Genomic DNA, 17,940 nt, shown 5'->3' with positions numbered 1-17,940 from the left:
AATGTCTTTTCTTAAGAAAGACTTTCCTTGCTTGTGCAATTCTGTATTTAATGTCATTCTTTCGTCCGCTATCGTAATTTTACTACCCAAGTAAAAATATTCATCTACTTCCTTTATGACTTCAACCCCTAATCTAATATTTCCTGCGTCATCTAACTTTTATCGACTGCACTTAGTTAGTTTGGTTTTGGGCTTATTTAGGTTAATCTAGTACTCCTTCTTCAAGACCCTGTCCATACCATTCAGCAAAATCTCCAGATCTTCTGCAAACTCACAAGGGGGCATTCCCTACTCGTCACCACCGATTTCGCTCAAATTTATAGAACATGCAGGGCTTGGATATAAATGACAGTACCCGAAGTGGGAACTCCAGACGACCAAGCGTATAGAAAATAAAAATAAAAATAAAAATAAAAATAAAAATAAAAATAAAAATAAAAATAAAAATAAAAATAAAAATAAAAATAAAAATAAAAATAAAAATAAAAATAAAAATAAAAATAAAAATAAAAATAAAAATGTTGACGCGGCTCTCGCACCGTATCAGCCACTTACGTTAGTCCGCACGCCGAGCAGGTGTTGGCATAGCGGCAAGAACGCGGACTGCTAATTCGCTGGTCGTGCGTTCCACTCCCCGTGTGGAGACTATTTTTTCTGTCAACTTTTATATTATTCATTTTCCAATTACTCAAAGTGGTGAATAATTCATTTTATTTATTTATTTATTTATGCGCAAAAGGCATAGAAAACGTACAAAATTGGGATTTCATTGTCAGACTTTTTTCTACCTGTGCCAAGAAACTATTGTTTGTGTACAGTCGCCAGGAGCAACCTTCACTTGTCAGGTGAAAACGAATCTTATTGTGAAACGACTATTCACGTTTATGGCACGTACCCAAAGAGACGAGATAGCAAAATCAGTGGTGACGAGTAGGGAATGCCCCCTTGTCAGACAAAATAAAATATGTACGACAAATCTCAGAGTTTTGATTTCCTCTCCTTGGGTTGGTAATTCCCTTTCCAAATTCTTCTCTGATTTATTTTACCACATTTTCTATATAAATGGAAAGGAGGGAGAGGAGACAAAGTGTAGGTTTATCTCATTCCTTTTCTAGATTGCTGCTTCTTTTTTCAAAGCCTTCAATTCTTACCACTGAAGACTAATTTTTGTACAGTTTTAGATAAGTCCTCTTTCTCGGTATCGGTATCTGATCCCGATCACCTCCAGAATCTCAAATAGCTTGGTCCAGTAAACATTATGAAATAACTTTTCTAGAGCTTCGAAACCCGAGTATGTGGGCTTATCCTTTTCAGTCTACAAGAGAATGTTATCAGTTCAACGCCAAAACATCACAATGGAAAACGGACAAGTACTTGGCGACACTCTGCGCATCGCGGTAAAACATTACCGTACTATTTGTTTCTTAATAGTGGTTTAAAGACACATTCTATATTAACTTTATTCAGTAACATTTATTTGTTTCAATTTCAGGGTATGAGGGCAACAAGAAATTAGCCACGACAATACATTGTGTAAAATTCTCTGCGATTTACAAATCATAAAATTATTTTTAAGTATTTGAAGTATTTTGATCATACCTTAAATTTGATTATTTAATACTGTCAAATTTGGAAAGCAGTATAATATACATTACCTAAAGCAGGGCCTCACAGAGTGTATGCACCAGTGCATTGTGCTGTGCACGGTGCAAAAGACGACTTCTCTTGGCTAACCAGAGTGCAGACCCCCATTACTCGATCTGTAGAAATTCCGCTGTCTCTCTCTTTCCCCACGTCTGTCTCGTTCACTCCGCCTGTCTCCCTCTTCCTCACTTGCTCCGTAGTGCTCCAAATCACAGCCGAATCGAGCCGAGCTTAGCCGAGTAGCCCAGAGACGAAGCGTTGGTCCGAGCCGACCCGAGCGGGACCGACACCCTGTGCATAGGAACTCTGCGCTTCAGTTTGCACGCGTGAGATTTTGGGCGTTTGAGAGGCCCTGATCCAAAGCAACAGCGGATACTTTGTCATAAAATATGGAGGAATTTAAAGCAATTTTACCGTCTCATATCGTAACCTTAGTTCAACATACAATGAATATACACATTTTTATAAATTTAGTGCATTAATATTAATAACATATTTGATCAATATTGCATATTTAATGACATATTTCACTGTTATTACATTTTTACGTACATATTTCGCACCTTCGTATTACATGAAATTCCGGGCCTTAGTATGACCATGCACTTCTGCATTCTGTATTCTGTATTCTTGGTGTTGAGGCTGGACGACCTGCAAGCTGGGTGGTCACACATGTGTTTTTTGACAGTGGATTTCTGGACGACAGAGCGCGTGACCACACGTGTTTGCACGGCGTGATTTTATTAGTGTTTTGCATGTTGTAAAGTAGGAAAGCATCGCCATTGCTCTGCAAACGGAAATAATTTCATTAAGTAATAAGACTGTTGTTGCATTATGTGCTGCGTTGTTTGGTCCTCGTCGTCGTCATCAAAGAAAATATTGGATCAATCCTAGATTAAGAGACAACTCAAAGAATGGACAACCTGTGCTCCGACACAAACTAAAAAACAACCAAGATACATTTTTGTGTATTACAGAATGTCCGTGAACTCGTCTGAAATACTTTCCTGTTTGTTGAAAATTGTTATCAACAATAGAAACACAACGTCTCCCCCAAACACAGCGCACCTTACTGATAACAACGCATCTCTCTTCATGTTTCTGCTTTTTAATTCCTGGTCCTTTGCATCGTAAAGACACGGGTACTTTTGTACCACCAAAATTATTAATTCACTGTCTGATTCCATTTTGCAAAGTGAAAGTACAAAACGAACAGAGATGGACCACGCACAATATTCAAACAAGAACACAGCACCGCTCATTTAGCAAGTGTGGCCGCGAACTGAACGGGAAAACATGCAAACAAAACAGACCTCGGTCCATTCTCAAGCGAGCGACCTTGAAGACGCGCCTAGTCTCGTGTCTCGCGACAGGAAATCACGCTGTTTGGCCGGTCCCTTCCAAATTAGTGTTGCGGATTTTTGACGCGAGACGCTCTATCGCTTCGGTGAATATCTGCTCTGATTATGAATTGAAAATAAGTGGGGATAACATACATCCGTATCTTACTCCTCTCATGAATGTCACGAATTAATTAAAAATAAACATTATATACATGTGATACATGTTAATAACAGATAAAACTAATTCAGGACATAACAGTGTGTTGTATCCACAATGTCGCACACAAAATGCTGTCAACTTGTGTACACGGATTTATTTACAATTATTTACAAATTAAATGCACATAACATAAATCACTGCCATCAAAACAAAACACTTCACCCCGTAAATATCAACAAGCCTGCATTTTATCAATCGCCTCTCACAACATACATGCCACATAGAGATGCAACCTTAAAACACAGTTGAAACAGTTGAAACATTTGACTGCTGAAGGCACAGCATGTCAGTTCAACACGCACGAGGTCACAAATATACTTCCTGCTAAATTATAACTAGGCTACACTAAACAATAACTCGTCTTCCATCAAGACCGCCTCTTTACAGTATATACGTGCCTGGCCAGGCTTCTAGAAAGATACGTTACCAAAATACCTTCTCGTAAATTCTCGAGAGCCTAACAACATGGCTATAATGTATAGAATTTTCTACCATCACCTCGTTCTGATCTAGAGCCATTGTGGATGTTACAGTGTGTTTCACAATTCTGTAACGGATTACACATCATATACAGGTAATAATAAATTATATAATATTAATTTACAGGTATTTATATTAACTGAACTCATATACATAATTATGTACAGCACACGTTTCATGACATAACCTCAAAAACAACGCAATCGTATCGTATGTATATATGATGTAATAATAATAATAATAATAATAATAATAATAATAATAATAATATTAAAAGTATGTAAACGCTTCATAGCCATACATTACAAATAATAATAATAATAATAATAATAATAATAATAATAATAATAATAATAGTAATTATAATAATAATTCGAGGTCGATACTTATATTATTTACCCATGGCTGAGAGAATATTGTTTTCAATTTATACCAGTTCAGCAGAATAGCGATAGACAGGGAACAACTGAAACTACACTCATGAGTATAAAAACCAGAACACCTTGAAAGTCTACAGAAAGGAAGTTCGTATTCACAGGACATATGCACTAGTATGTTCTGAAGAAATCATTAGCATTTGAACCATGTCGGCACTCTGGTTCAAGGTCTAAATCGATATCGTTGCGCACCACCACCGACTGGTAAAATGTGACTGCGGCTCTCGTTGTCGCTATAAACCGGAGGTAATGGATCATTGTGACTTGATGAGACGTGTAGACGTATGCGAGAACCGTACCGTCAAATGAGTGAGTTTGAAATAGGGCGCTTTATTGGCACGAGAGAACGTGATGCATCCATCCGTGAAATTGCTACTCATGTGGGACGAAGTGTGCCGGCAATGCAACGGGTGTGTACAGAATGGTTCAAAGAAGGCTGTAGAATACAACGAGATAGGTCTGCTCACACCAACCAGAATACCTTCCGAGGAGATCGACACCTCATCCGAATGGCATTTCCGGAGAGATCTGCGTCCTCCTCGCCTCTGGCAGAACAGTGTAACACATCATACACTATCGGGAGTGACATTCCATCGCCGTTTATTACGGTTTGGATCACGGGCGCGTCGTCCACTTCTCCCCCAACCTTTGACTAATGTGCACAAATATGCTAGACTGCAATGGTGCATAGAACGACGTCACTGCGGACAGGAATTGCAGCAGGTAGTGTTTTCGGACGAATCCAGGTCCTGTTGGTTTGAAAAGGATGGCCGCATTTTTGTTCGCCGCAGACAGGGGGAGAGGCATCACAATGACTGCATTCGCACAAGACATACAGCGCCAACTCAAGACCTTATGGTGTGGGGTGCTATTGGGTACAACCACAAATCACAGGTGGTGCGTGTCCAGGGCACTGTGACCAGTTTGACCTACGTGAATGACATCCTGGGACCCGTAGCCATACCCTTCCTGCACGACACCCCAGACGCCATATTTCAGCGGGACAATGCGCGACCACATGTTGCTGCACGGAAACGTGCATACTTGTTGTAACAGGATGTCAGACTGTTGCCCTGGTTCGTCCGATCACTGGACTTGTCACCAATCGAAAATATGCGGGATATGGTGAATCGACGGGTGCGGCGTTGTGACCTAATGCCAACCACCAAAGGTGAACTGTACTGTAGAACCACATGAATTCAGCATGGATGGCTATACCCCAGGATGCCATTTGCGTCTTATACGCCTCGATGCAATGAAGCATGGAACAAGTTATCATTGCTCATGTAGGACCCAGTGCCTACTAGGCAAAGGAGAAGTGCTCAACCAAGGTGACTGAAACGCTAATCGTTTCTGCAGGCATTACTATTGAACATGTCCTGTGAATATGAACCTCCTATCTTTAGTCCTTGAAGGTGTTCTTTTTTTATGGACATGAGTGTAGGTTTATCGAAACAACTATCAGGTTGCAGAGAGAAACAAGTTAAGCCTATGAAGTGAAAAGCGAGAAAAAGCTCATGTGTGAACCAGGCATCACTTTGCACTCTGAATAATACAATATCCTTGTCTTACGTTGTTCACCAATGAATTTCCGTTCTTGAAATCTTCGAAACTCTCTATGGGACGAGAACTGTATATTTTTCCGGTCGCACAGTTAACGTGCTTAGATGCAAACGTGCCTGTATATCCACCCCGCCTTACATTCAGTTTTACTCTGCTGATTATGTGGAGTGCTATTTATGTAACTAAACCTTAAAATTCACATATTGATAGAATAAACCATTTTGGTAAAATGTTTATCCTCTCCTAAAGCGAAAATTGCACCATAAAAATTTTCGGTTAACTTTCCTCCATAAAATCGATGATATGCATGCAGAACGAAATGTGATTCGAACAAAGCAGCGTTTTGGTAGAACGTTTACTAGAAAGCTGGAAGTATATTTCTCTGCACTAATGTGTCCCAGATTATACACTTTCTGTATATTTAGTTTGTACACGGCCTCATAGACCAGCTGAGTACATCCGTATTCATCATTAAGGTCCTTTCACTGATTTCCATCGCGTTAGCCAGTTTTCTCGTCAAAAGATTGCGTGCCAAAAGCCCGGATTAAATTGCAAATCTCTCCGTAGGGTAAATATGGATTGAATTGATTGAGGACAAATGACCTTGTTGATGTTGATTCGTCTGTTCGATAGTGACGTTAAGTCTTGAGCAGACACCTTAGCGTTATTCGACAAGAGTAGGCTCCGTGCCGACACCGGGTTTCACACTCTCCCTACCTAATTATCATCATGCCACATTCGGACGTGCAGGTTGCCTATGGGTGTCAAATAGAAAGGCCTGCACCAGGCGAACCAAACATGTTCTCGGACATGCGTTGATGGGGGTGAAAGTTCCCTTTGGAGATCATTGTAAGTATCTAGGTGTTAATATAAGGAAAGATCTTCATTTGGGTAATCACATAAATATGATTTTAAATAAAGGATTCAGATCTCTGCACATGGTTATGAGGGTATTTAGGGGCGGTAGTAAAGATGTAAAGGAGACGGCATATAAGTCTCTGGTAAGACCCCAGGTAGAGTATGGCTCCAGTGTATGGGACCCTCACCAGAATTACTTGATTCAAGAACTGGAAAAAATCCAAAGAAAAGAAGCTCGATTTGTTCCGGGTGATTTCCGACAAAAGAGTATTGTTACAAAAATGTTGCAAAGTTTGGACTGGGAAGACTTGGGAGAAAGGAGACGAACTGCTTGACTAAGTGGTATGTTCCGAGCTGTCAGTGGAGAGAGGGCGTGGAATGACATCAGTAGACGAATAAATTAGAGTGGTGTCTTTAAAAGTAGGAAAGATCACAATATGAACATAAAGTTGGAATTCAAGAGGACAAATCTGGGCAAATATTCGTTTATAGGAAGGAGAGTTAGCGATTGGAATAACTTACCAAGGGTGATGTTCAATCAATTTGCAATTTCTTTGGAATCATTCAGGAAAAGCCTACAAAAACAACAGATAGGGAATCTGCCACCTGGGAGACTGCCCTAAATGCAGATCAGTAGTCATTGACACTCCCGACACTAAGAGCCATACAATAAATAAATAAATAATTGAGAAGTTTGGCATTTCTAAGTTTCCTAAACTGATTGGATTTATTTTGTTTTGTTTTGCTGTACATCAAGAAGTTTGGACATTTCTCCATAGATGTCATTACAAAAACTGAGGTCATGCACTCTGGTGCAAGGTAAAATAAGTTGTTATTGAAAGAAATTGTGTGTTTATGGGTTTTCTCAAGTTAATTTACTTTCATTTCAAATTCCAAGGATTGCAGCACTTCTTTCCCATTCCACCAGTTTTGAATCTGGCCAATAAGAATTTTCTGTAATTATTTTTCAGTCTATCACAGGCTTCTTGTTGATTTTGGGGTGTAACTTTTCATTCTGCCAATAAAATCGAGATGGTGTATCCGGATTAATCCAGAACCCTCTAGAATCCTCCAGTCGTGTATATAAGCTGCGGCTTTTCTGGCTACCTTGGCTTATGATCACCGAATTTCTGAGTGTGTGTGTGTGTGTGTTAAGATAGGAGGTGGGACGCCTCACTCTTCACCAGGCAGTCCAGCAGCCAAGATAATGTCCACCAGGCTTATTTCTCTACAGCTACCTCCGCAGACTTACACGGGGGGAAGTTTCAGATTTCTAATTATGTAACCTCCCGTTTTCCAAAATGTGAACCTTCTTTCGGCTAATGTAATTTTCATAAATTCTTAAAATTTTAATTTGGGAATAGAGAGTGCGTTACCCTCTCCATTTCCCCTTCAATTTAATTTGAGGTGACTATGATTTTGTAACCTTTTATCTTTTGGTAAAGTGTTAAAATTAACCTTCATTCTAGTCACCTCGGTAGCTTGGAATTAGCCTCTGCATCATCGGGCCGAGATCCCAATGATGGCTTTATATTAAAGTTTCTGGGAGCGCAAGAATACACCTCCATTCAGTTTGTGTTTCGGGCCATTTATTTAACCTGTTCTTTTTCAACAAAGGATCAGTAGGTTGGGTGATAGATACCCATGTGTCAAAGAAATTTAAATTATAAATTGCGCCTAGAGAGGACAGAGATCGTAAAATTTCGTGTGATGTTGCCTTAAGCGGGCTGTTAAAAATTGCTGAAATTTGGAGAGCATGTAAGCTTTTTTCTGTGGTTTCTAAATTCACCTGCAATATTGGAGTGCGCCTCTGGAAGGCTGTAAAATTGTTGGAGCAAAGTCTTCTTAAATATGAATATTCCGGTCCTTGTATAACCATTGAGATCTTGCAAAAAAAATTTAAACGAGTTCTGGTATCTCAGAATTTGTAAACTGGGGGCTTGAAGCCCAAAAATAGTTAAATTCCCGTTTCTGGATTTCCCTATTTTACTATCCAAATTTGTTATTGTTATTTCACTAAGTGAAGGGTTGTTAAGCTTGTTTATTTGAAAAGAAATATAACATAAGTTAAAGTTTTAATTTCACGTCTTTCTGCTCCACGGATATCTCCGTAATAATAATAATAATAATAATAATAATAATAATAATAATAATAATAATAATAATAATAATAATAATAATAATAATAATAACCGTTCCTATGAAATTATTTTCAGCGCTTATCAAACAATTAAATGCCATATACTAGGGTGGGATTACATCGTTCAGACTTCATCGCAGTTCGACTCGTTGGCTGAACGGTCAAAGTACTGGCCTTCGGTTCAGAGGGTCCCGGGTTCGATTCCCGGCCGGGTCGGGGATTTTAACCTTAATAGGTTAATTCCAATGACACGGGGGCTGGGTGTATGTGTTGTCTTCATCATCATTTCATCCTCATCATGACGTGCAGGTCGCCTACGGGAGTCAAATAGAAAGACCTGCACTTGGCGAGCCGAACCCGTCCTGGGATATCCCGGCACTAAAAGCCATACGACATTTCATTTCATTTACTTCATCGCAATTAAATTGCAATTAATTAATTGTTTTCCTTGATTAGGAAAAGCTAGTATAGACAACATGTTTAACCATAGAAACATCTTAATCAGTTCCCGAATAATGGAGTTGGGAGTGAAGTCTGAGCCACACCTCCTGGAAGACGAACACATGTGACGTTGCCTTGGTCAATTCTCCTCCATCCCCAGGGTCAGCCAAAAACTTCGACCAAAGGTTACCAGTTTCCTTTTTCCACCCGGAATTCTTGTGAACGCGATTTACTATATTTCCCCTACTGATGAATAATTCAGTTTCCACGTTTCAGGTAAAAAATCAGTACAGCCCTCAGAACCAGACAGTACCTGCTTACACACACTTTGTCATTTGTGACATTCATTAGATGCGTTAACACATGCACATATCTGAAGAGTGTGGGGAGGTGGGGAAAACGGAATTACCTGTTAGATCTGCAATTCGAATAAAATACTAATCATAATCTTATTGCCACAGCTATAGTTCTCGTCACTTAAGGATATCCTTTAAAAATATCGCCGACGTTTTCAATTTTTTTTATTGACTCATCACTGCTGCCAACTTGACTAGTTACATATTGATATCACGAGACGTAACCATCAACAAAAAATCTTAATGTAAGTATCATTAAATGAGGTTTCGTTACCCACGTAAATGGTAAATAAATTATCAATCAAGATATTCAATAAGTCGGTTTTTATGCTTAATTGAGAATTAAGGAAATGCACTCTCTCACCTCACTTAATTTCAAGTTGTATAATTCTGCCTTTATTTTGATATACGTATTCTTAGGTGTTTACCTGGTGTAAATAATTCAGCTCCCTTATTAAAATTTATTATTACTTGCCGGACTCCAATGAAACCACGCTGTAATAATACACACAAGCAAATATATTACATGTGCATACAGATGCTGTAATTCGATAAGAATGCACAAAGGCTAAGTCTGGAAACCCGTGCCAAAGTTTTGACAAGACAAGGTTAGCTTAAGTTAGGTTGATAACGAAATTTTCTTCCATTTCAACTGAACTGATCGTTATAGAGGAGGTGATGTTTCTTTCCTTTTTCGGAGGAGTTTTAGAAGATTTTTCTTGCTTCTAAGACATCCTAATCGAGTTTTATAGCTATGTATTGGACGAAATAAGACCGTAATTCACAAAATGCTGCGTTTGTTATTTCATTCCAACCACGTTATTCGAACCTGCCACAATACTACTTGTCTGGTATTAACCAAACAGATTTACAAAGCCAAAGAAAAAGAAAATATGTTTTAATTATACCCCCAAATATAACACTAGTCATGTTAACAATACGGCGGTGCCAATACATAATTCTCACAAGTCATTAAATAAACCATGACTGTTTAGTGCCAGCGTGCCAGATTAATAGTAACTGTAAGACGTCGTATCGGCAAGTAGGATCCCTAAACTGCATGATTAACGACACTGAATCTAACCCAACAATCAGAAAGTAACTGCAAATCACTACCTTCCGTGTTAACAGGGGAGAAATAGTATAGGCTCACGTGCCAGGGAGTATACGGTGCGCAGTCATTTTGATTTGACGCCGTCTGGCTGCCTCTTCGTCAATTTCGACCTTCCGTTTTAGCTTAGGCCTACTAGATGTCGGAATCTTGGCACAGTGATGGTGACGAAGTGGTGGTTACTTAAGAAGTGATTACGGGAGAAGGCCTGTGCTGTAATATATATTATGCTGTTGAAAGTATGAAATCTGTCGACATTGCCGTGAGGCTTGTGTCTGTACACGAAGAGAGCATGATGTCTGCCCAGCAAGTGTGGAAGTGGTGCTGTAAATTTTCAGAGACCCGAAGGACTGGCAAACAAGAAGTACAGGGTAACCAGTATCGTAAAGAGTCAGCGTCATCCGCGGGCAGGTCCCACAGCCCCCCAAAAGTATTTGTGTTCAAATGTCCATCTCTACCACCGGGCAATTAGAATTTAAATAACCAGGCAAATAACCACACGGTCTGAGTCACGTAGCCATCAACTTGCATTCGGGAGATAGTGGGTTCGAATCCCACTGTCGGCAGCCGTGAAGATAGTTTTCGGTGGTTTTCCATGTTCTCAGCAGAAAAATGCTGAGTCTGTACCTTAATTATGGCCACGGTCACTTCCTTCCCACCCCTAGCCTTTTCATATGCGATCGTCGCCAGAAGATCTAGCTGTGTCGGTGCGACGTAAAGCAGATTATAGAAAATAATTCAAATATATAATGTTCGATAGAGCTATCTGATATTTTGAAGTAATAATTTGATGCTCGAATATTGCAATACTAAATATTTTTTTTCAGGGAGAAGTGTAAAATGATAACTAACGTCTAAAAAGGGAGACTCGAGCCAACGTCACGTGATGTTCCAAAGCGGTCGTCTATCCAAGTACTGACTGCGGCCAATGTAGCACTACCCTTTCAAGCCCAGTGGTAATGAAATGAAATGTCGTATGGCTTTTGGTGCCGGGAGTGTCCGAGGACATGTTCGGCTCACCAGGTGCAGGTCTTTTGATTCGACACCCTTAGGCGACCTGCGCGTCACGATGAGGATGAAATGATGGTGAGGGCGACACATACATCCAGCCCCGTACCAGATAAATTAACCAATGATGGTTAAATTCCAGTCCCTGCCGGGAATCGAACACGGGACCCCTGTGGCCAAAGGCGAGCACGCTAACCATTTAGCCATGGAGCCTGACAGCTATACGGCATCACCATATTTCTGCAACTTTTTACATTGGCGTGCACAGAACCACATCTATCCCAGCGCCGCTGGGGAAAATAATTTTGTATTAACGTGCTCTTATTATTCATTTCTAGCAATTGTACCCGTGTTTCGCAACGGTATTCCAGACTGTATACGGATATCGAAGTAAATTACTGTACATGAAGTTAATAATAAATTTTAAATTGCATGTAAATTGGCGTTATCCGAGAAAAAGCATAGGGAAGTCCGCGGACGATGTTTCCAATGTAAAGTGAGAGTTGTGGAGTTGTGATTATAACGACAGGTGCACTTGTCTACCACAATTCATTATGTTTTAGAAATTTTGAACAGTGCATTACTTTTCAGATACTTATGCGACAGCTTCAAACATAGAACGGTCATTTCTGACAATTTATTTTTTCACCCTTTCTCACCACCTATGCCAAAGGGGGCTGAAGTTAGACTTTATATCTCTTGTATATCTCAGTCCCCTTGCCCCCCCCCCCGCCCCTAAGGGTTCCTGGGCTGTCTTACCCCCACGTGGTTTGTCTCCTGATACTAAAAATCCAGAGTATACAATTCACTTCGGCGACCCCCCGAAAACTATGTATTCGACACTATTTTCGTTTAATTTTACACATCACTCCCCCTCGCCCCCACCCCAAAGGTGGTTGAACTTGAACTTCAAAAAAAAGAAAAAATCCGGAGTGTCACTATTCATCTCAGCGACCCCAGAAAGTATGGATTCGACAGTATTTTCGTTAATTTGTTTATCTCAACCCCCTAGCCCCCCGCCCCTAAGGGTTCCAGGGCTTTCTTACCCCCACGTTGTTTGTCTCCTGATACTAAAAATCCAGAGTATACAATTCACTTCGGCGATCCCCGAAAACTATGTATTCGACATTATTTTCGTTTAATTTTATATATCACTCCCCCCTCGCCCCCCCCCCCCATGCGAAAGGGAGCTGAACTTTGGCATTTGAAAAATGGGGAGTGTCACTGTACATCTCAGCGACCCCGAAAACTGTGCATTAGGCAATTTTTTCGATTACTTTTATACTTTGCCCCCCTGACCCCCCACACCTAAGGGAGCTACGGATGGCTTACCCCCACAGTGCTCGTCTCCAGATAGTAAGTCATAAGTGTACCAAGTTTGGATGAAATTGCTCCAGTGGTTTAGCAGGAGATGTGTCATTTACACACACACATACATGCATACATTCATTTTATATATAGTAAGAAGAAGAAGATTATGCTTGCTTTATTATTACATAGAGAAATTTTATTTTGAACACTGCAGAGATATAAACTTAAACTGTATATCCGAAGAAATTATTCGAATCCGAGGAATGAATATTACTTCGCTCGCGGCATGCCCAATCATGAGAATGGCTTCAATAATATTAGTCATCAGTTTCAGAGTCGTGTTCATTGCAGAGGGCAGGATTCTTATTCTTAAGAAGGATAATTGGTGCCACAATCGTCCGCTCTAAGATGTTCGAGGGAACTCCAGGTGACTCCAAGTCTTTCGAAGCTCTGTCGTGTAGTCGATAGACTTGTAACTGTGTATAACATTGGGTAATTCTTGTAAAACTTGTTTGTTGAAAGAAATGAATGACATGATATATGATAGCAAGATTGAAGAGGACGAAATCCGGCGCCGGCACATATGCCACTCCTCTCGAATAGCTCAAGACTTAACGTCCCGATCCGACGGACGAATCATCATCAACACCGTCATATGCCCTCACACCATATAAGACCAAAAACAGCTTCCTACGTCCTGGACGTAAAATGGCTCCTTGAATATTGTGTTCTTTACCTACCTTATGCACGTTGCCTAGTGACAGCGACTCGATGCATTTAATCTTGGTGACAGCACGTTGGATTGTCATATCCCAACGCACGTTTTCCGATGTTTTTTCGTTCATAACTCACCAACGAAAGCGAAAATGAAAATTCCGGCTTCGAGGTGCATTTGGAGCCCTTTCCATCTACCTATGTTCAACATTTCAGATTTCTACGTGCTGTAGATTTTGCTGGGCATCGCGCACAGACAGACAGACAAACACTTCCTTTTATAATATTATAGATAACGCTTTTTTATACAGTTGCGAACATCTAAGTCAAGCCAAGTACAGCTGTCTCCACAATCCGCTCACACTACCGCAGTTCAGCTTCTCCAGCGAGCTGGGTTTCCTTTCCGGCGCGACAGAGATCTAGCTACTACAGCAAAATTTAAGTCGCATGGTTGACGCATGCACTTGAAGCTTCCTTGTCATGGGAGCGGGGCACGGCTACGGGCCCTCCCCCGACAGGAATTTACGGCGACAAGCCAGCTATCTTAGGTAAAGCATGTTAGTTTTAAGACTTGACACTCGAAGTGTTCAGCACCGCACTATAGAGGCTACAGAAAAATATCAACATGTTAACAGTATAGCCACTTGCACATCGTTTTGCTAATAAAAATGGAGCCAGTTTCTGATATCAATTGTAATATAAAAGAATATATCGTCGCTGCCGGGACAAAACCTCCTATGTGAAATATTTTAGCTTAGAACTTTGGCCGGTAAGGTTCTGTCATCTAAGGTGCAATATTGTGTGCATATAGTCAAGGCATTCTCGCCTGAATAATGTATGTGCTGCGGGTCAGTATATCTAGAAAAACATTATCACATGGGAGGTTTTGTCCCGACAACGACGATATTTTATTTTTAATTTCGGAATGTATAAAGCTTTTTTCGGGCAATTCATAGATGGCACGTGTAGAAAATGTTTTCCGATAGCAGCAGAATAATATTTAGGTTGCTCAGCATGAACACAGAGTTAAGCGCGAAGTAAAATAATTTTATGTTTGGTTGTGATGGTTGTATATAGTGAATTTTTGAAGTGTTCCTCTTGGATTATAGGTGAAGATTTCGCGATTTCTGTGGAATTCTTCATGAATATAACGTGTGTTATACGGCATGACGAATATTTTCCCTCGTTTGTTGTTGATGCGCGTACAGTAAGTAAGCGAGTGAAACTATACAAATTCGGCGACGGTAAAATACCAGTTTAATTTTGCTGATTCAGTTTAGGTTAGATTTTTTACGTTTAAAACGAATAGCCACAGTGTATTTTTTGTGAAAACCATGAGTGAACTATCACGAACCGTCACCGGGTGAAACTGTAAGTACATTGTTTAAATTCTGCTATATGAAAGACCTTTCTCAGGTAGACCTTTCCACAACACATTCAGCCTTATAAAATGGTAATATTGACTTTACAGAGAATAGTGGGGGCTACGATTGCTTATATTTAAAAGTCAACATTTTTGCAGCTGGGATAAGGAATGTGTACACAGAGTTTTACGTTAGGTTATTTAATTAACGATGGAACTGTGTAGCATCGTGGTAATTTACGTCGTGGTGATAGGAGATATGCTGGTATTGGCCTGCGAGTGGGGCCAGTAGAATACTTCCATGGCATACCCTGGCTGCCCTAGCCGGCAATTAAAAGGGAAATAAAGATACTCTCAAACTATGAGCTTGCCTTAACGACCACGAATCTTTAGCTCAGTCTGACCAAAACCAAACGAAACCAAACCAAACCAAACTAAACCGCATGGCACAACAGCTTTGAAGGGCCATGGCCTACCAAGCAACCGCTGCTCAACCAGAAGTCCTACAGATTACGAGGTGCCATGTGGTTGGCACGACGAATCCTCTCTGGTGGCCGTGCTGTTAGGGGCTTAAGGGCACGCGGTTGTGAGCTTGCATCCGGGAGATAGTGGGATCGAATCCCACTCTCGGCAGCCCTAAAGATGGTTTTCCGTGGTTTCCCACTTTCACACAAGTAACAAATCCTGGGGCTATGCCTCAATTAAGACCACGACCGCTTCCTTCCAATTCCTAGGCGTTTCCTATCCCATCGTCGCCATAAGACCTATCTGTGTCGGTGTGACGTAAAGCCACTAGCAAGAAAATTGGCTTTCTAGACCGTGGCCGTTACTTGACCGTCAGTTATCTCCTGAATTGTAATCACGTATTCTGTGTGGATGTCGAACCTGCCCTCAGATACAGGTAAAAATCCTTGACCTGGCCGGGAATAGAACTAAGGGCTTCCAGGTTAGAGGCAGGCACACTCAGCTATAGGCTGGTCCCGCGATGTAGGGGTCCAGGCTCCCCTCTTTCATCTATCTTATCTGGAATCTTCGAACAGTCCAACTCCGAAGGTATTAGATTTGTGAGGCTTAGGAAGAAATTCATGATTAAGACATTCGCTGCCTCTGCCTTTTTTCTGCCGATACCCTCATTTTTAAAAAGGGTCTGAGTTCTTCTATTTTGTCCCTTTGATTGGCGTTAATAGAGGACAGTTGTCCAGCTGTACTTCCTTTTAAAACTGTAATCAGCACTAATACTTAGATACCATTATTTTTTCTGTTCAGGGCAACCAAATGAGAGTCCCAGGGTAAGAACTATGCCCGTTTACTTATCTGCTTCCGAGAATGCCGATTTGAAAAAAAATCTCTGTTTATTGCAGTGGCGAGGAGAAAATCGATCTGGCTGCGAGGTGGTACTTTTCCCCCGCCAGAGAAGAAACCAAGAAGAAGAAGATGATGATGAGGTAGGAAGCAAGAGGAAGAGGAAGGAGAATTTTAGGGCAGTCCTCTATCTTTTCTCTTCTTTTCTCCAATGTTCCATAAGAAGTAGAAGAAGAAGGAGAAAAATAATAATGAGAATTTCAAGACCTTCCTGTATCACATTCTTATCCGTTATTTTCTTCTACTTTTCCTTCCTAAGGACGATCGAAAGAGAAGAGAAAATTTACAATATGGTACTGAATTTCTTTTCATTTCTTCTTCATCTTCTATTTTCGTACACCAGGGTACGTAACAACTACGATTATAATACTAAGAAGCAGTACATGTAGAAAACGGGGATTTTCTTCTTCTTCTACTTCTTCTTCTTCTACAGGAAGATTGAAGATCAAGAAGAGAAAAGATACAGGAAGGCATTGAAATTCTCCTTCTTCCTCCTCTTTTCCTCCTCCTTCTCGTTCAGATACAGGAGGGCCTTGAAATACTTGTTCTGCTCCTCCCTCTTCTTGATTTTTTTCTTAAGGAAAAGAAGACAAAATGTTACAAGAGGGTCTTAAAATACGCGTTCCTCTTCTTCTTCGTTTTCTCCTTCTTCTTCCATACAGTGGAGTCCGTAACAATGGTGTTAATAATATTGCTCATAACAATAATAAGCAGTACAGGTAGAAAACGGCGAAAATCATACTACTTCTTTCTCTTCTAATTCTTCGTCGGTTCAACTCCCAAATTTTGTTTTGAAATTTTGAGATCGGAATATTTGATTGGGTGGAGGAGTAGTTTTGATATTCAGTAGTGAGGAAAAGTTTAGAATTTGGAAAAGGCCGAAAATTTGTTGTTTTCCTATTTAAAGCAGGTCGTAAGTTAGCCAGGGGCAATTATGTTTGAAACGTCCTTACGACCCGTTTAAAGAGTAGAAATGCAAGGTCGGTTGAGTGGCTCAAGAGGATTGTAAATTTGGTCATCTTTACTACTTTATTAATCCGAGATCTAGTAAGCGGAATACAAAGTTCAGGGGCTGTTGCCCTAGCATGCCACTAGTTAAGTTTTAACTGTTATCCAGTGAATTTGCACGTACCGTTGTCTACATTGACCATGTGCTAATCAGGGTGTGGATTAAAATTGCAATAAAATTTAAATCTAGAACCGCTGGGACGTACATATTGCCTACAGGGTCCAATAACCATCCTACTTCACATCACACTCCACGATATTAATAGAAGTAATCTTCATGAATTTCACAGAAATGGTTTCAGCAAATTATTATTAAATTCGGTTAAAGATGAGAAATTCTTCAGCAGGGGATAATCGACTGCACAATCGACGGTGGTCGCTAGTTAATGATATTTACTTTTAGGTCAACTTCGATACAAGCTTCACGGGTGGCTACAGTATATGAGGTCATTATGTACCGGAACTGCCATGCGTTCTCCTTAATGGCAACACGTTGTAGCCAGGCCTGTTATTCGAACATAATAATGGGTCTAGCTAACAGCATAAACCTCCTCACCTTTGATTACTCTCTGGTGGAACTA

The sequence above is a fragment of the Anabrus simplex genome, chromosome 4 (assembly GCF_040414725.1).
Source record: "Anabrus simplex isolate iqAnaSimp1 chromosome 4, ASM4041472v1, whole genome shotgun sequence".
Taxonomy (NCBI): Eukaryota; Metazoa; Arthropoda; class Insecta; order Orthoptera; family Tettigoniidae; genus Anabrus; species Anabrus simplex.
The sequence above is the reverse complement of the archived record's forward strand: the minus strand, read 5'-3'. Positions refer to the sequence as shown.